At 44.1% G+C, this 3,202-nt stretch overlaps 1 long non-coding RNA gene across 1 annotated transcript; it reads right to left on the bottom strand.

The window, feature by feature from the left end:
- On the bottom strand, positions 1 to 957 carry LOC117187330. Its single transcript, XR_004472042.1, has 3 exons — positions 846 to 957; positions 155 to 789; positions 1 to 15 (listed from the first exon to the last, which is right to left on the bottom strand). It is a non-coding gene; the product is annotated as an uncharacterized LOC117187330 (long non-coding RNA).
- Positions 958 to 3,202: the final 2,245 nt, after the last annotated feature.

A 3,202-nucleotide genomic window follows, 5' to 3' on the forward strand; every position in this document is an offset into this window, starting at 1 on the left:
ATGGTAATCGTTGCCCTGGTTTTTCCGGATTTAATTTGAAGAAAATAGTTATATTTAAATAATACTCGTAGTTTTAAAATATAAAACAGTATCGAACAAAAATGCGGTTGAATTAATAAGCTATGACTTTGGGAGACTTTGCCGGAATACTCACTTGGTGTGGTTACATTTCTCCCTCTCTTCCCAATAACGATGTTCCATCCTTTATACCTCCGTTACTCCTCCACTGCAAATACTAACTTCATTCTGGCTATAACAATGATTCGTTATACACGAATTCCCAATATTATTATACCTCCTTCAAATAAAATAAAATCAATCGTTTTAGAGAGCCATTATGTACATACATATACGAGTGTGTATGTATGTATTGAATGTATTGTGTAGTTGGCACTTTGATTAAACAGGAAATTGATTATGGCTTTTGCGGAAGTAAAATAAGTTCACCATATTCGGTGCAGCTCATGCTATAATCGTTCAATACCAGGCGTAAACGTTTCAAAAAGTTTTTCTTTTCCAGAAACAGGCACTTCAAGACAAACAAAATTTCCATCGCAAGAACGAGGAAAAAGACAACTGGGCTGCACATGATCTTCATTGGTAGAGAACTATTGCTGTTGGGGTTTCCGCAACAGTAGAAGATACAAAGAACGACGCAGGCAGCGGCACCGGCAAAGATTAGACTCCAGGTCCGTGGACTCGGTTTCTGGTTAGAAACTATTTCTCGTAGGCGACGGTCGAAGGCCCTTACATCATCAGAGCTTTGATGCTTCATTATGGCATGCAATTCTGAAAGATAGATTCAGTCGAATATTTATTGCTTTTTGAAATTTTCAAATATATACTTAATTTCCAAAGAAAGTTTGTATTTTGCACTACGTAGAGTTTTTTGAACAAAGATCCGGTAATTTGTATGGCAATGATATAGTGATCCGATTTCAACCAGACCTGTGTGCCTTCTATAAAACCATAAGCCTACTATATGACAAACCAACAAATGTTAGATGTAGAGGTTTAATTTCGTCAGTCACACAGATACGGCCCAACAGACCCAAGCTGCTCTTTCTTCAGTCTGCAAATCTATTAAAGGCCATTATCAAGTTTCCCTTTTGTGTGGCCATGTAAATTGCACAATATTAAGCATATTCCGACCTTTTCTTTGGTCGCTGCTAAATACACATGACACAACTAGCCCATAACGATGATGATGTTGATGGGCAAACTTATCGATTCGGCTTGTTTGCACTGAAAGGCCCCCCCCCTTCTCGGAGGGTAATTACATTGGCGATGCACCAAACAGGGCATCGAAGTGTCACGCGAGTGTCGCCTAACGTTGGCTCTACAGACTGCTGGCTGCTTAGAGGGCTTTAGGGCCGGCATTAATAAGCAGCCCGTACGAAAATTCAACAAAAAAGAGTCAAGTCACAATTACGTGCCGGACTGCACCGACGATACGGGCGGGATTGGGAGGGCTGGGGTATACGCGGCCACTGCAGTTTAATGACCAACGAACGCCTTCTCATTAAACGCTAAATTGCTCAGGCACATGACACGAATTTAAGAGAGACACGCTGACAAAAAACAGCACAAAGAAACACCTAAATTTACTAAATATTGTTACCAAGTGCAACAACAATGTAGGCACGCTGCCCGTTGCATGCAACACCCAACTATGCCATTTAAGCGCAGAATGTTAACGAACAAACAAAGTCGATGCTGGGATCTGGGCAACGTGAAAGGAAAAGGAGGCGGGTATGCCCAGAGTTTCGTTAGCTGATTTAAAATAGCGCATTGCATGCAAGGAGTATACACTGAGAGAAAAGTGCATGGGCAAACAAGGATGAGATCAAAGAATGGTAGATACCCCTTGTACACGCTGTAACTTTTAACAATAAGCAGAATCGGCAGATAAATTACCTTTAAATAGGTCCGATTTCCCTTAAATTTAACTAAAGTCATGTATTATGTATTATGGACATCAGAACTGTCTATAAAAATCCAACATCATTCCTCTTGTTCACTTGAAATTACATTTTTTATTCCGATCAGAATTTTTCGTAGTGTATTTACAATATAAACCTATTGGTCTAAGATTATAATGAAGCATAGCCCGCAGGCAATTTTGGTGGAAAAAACTCTAGACCCTAGACATAGTAGGGCCAAAAGGAGCAGCCGGACAGAGAAGGGAGCTCCGACGCTGGCAAAAATCAGGCTAATAGACGCTTGACGTTTTGACGTTTACTGCACCGCCCGTCAGCTCTATCATTAGGCATTGGGAATATGTACATACATCGCTCTGGAGGGAGGGGAGGGAAGGGGAGGGGAGGACTGCGCGGCACGGGGGAGTATGACAACATGCAATATGCTGATTTCAGTTTTGCATGTCAGGCTAGTACGGACTGGCGTTGGCTGCAACAAACGAAGCCGTCAACTCCGGAGCAACGACGTTGTGTGCCAGGTAATTGCCACACAGCGAGCAACAGCAACGATGCCACTAACTACAACTTGTAACTCGTAGTTAGCCGGAGTAATATGCTAAATTAATTGGACGATATGAAGTGCGTGATATTGACTGCTAATTAAGCAAGTTATAGTCAAGTAAGTGGCGCCAGAGCACGCGCTAGCTATTCCTGAGAGCGTTTTAAAGGGCGAGTGAAGTGCGTTTTGAAGGCAGCTGCCTGCTCGGCCACACCCACGCAAATAGACGGCGGCTTTTCATTCATTGAACCTCTCGATCGGGAGGATCGGCAGGGCTCTGCCTCCCAGCAGGTAACTCGGTAGCCGGCAGTCAGAGTCGATGCCTTTCTAGGAAGGACAACGGCGGACCCTGGTGCACTCGGGGATAAATTGCATATAATTATGCAACGTCCACAGTTTTTGGAAGTTCACACCTACCCGCCGCTGCCACAGCCACTGGCACTGCCACAGCCACTGCTACTGCGTGCTCTCCATGCATATCCTGTTGGCCGTGTCCAATTTCCAGTTATCTGTCCCTCTCACCATTAAAGCTGGCGGCCAATTTGATGCCCTGGACGCCATTAGAGTCGATAGCCATCAAGAGATGGCCATCCGCTCGTTCGCATGGCATCCAGCACTTAGAAGCGCTCTCCGGCCGAGCCACTTGAGCCCTCGATTAGGCCATGACAACAGGTGCGGCACGTACGCGGGTATGCAAAAGGATTGGCCAAAGGATAATCGATTT

Source organism: Drosophila miranda, chromosome 2 (assembly GCF_003369915.1).
Source record: "Drosophila miranda strain MSH22 chromosome 2, D.miranda_PacBio2.1, whole genome shotgun sequence".
NCBI classification, from domain to species: Eukaryota; Metazoa; Arthropoda; class Insecta; order Diptera; family Drosophilidae; genus Drosophila; species Drosophila miranda.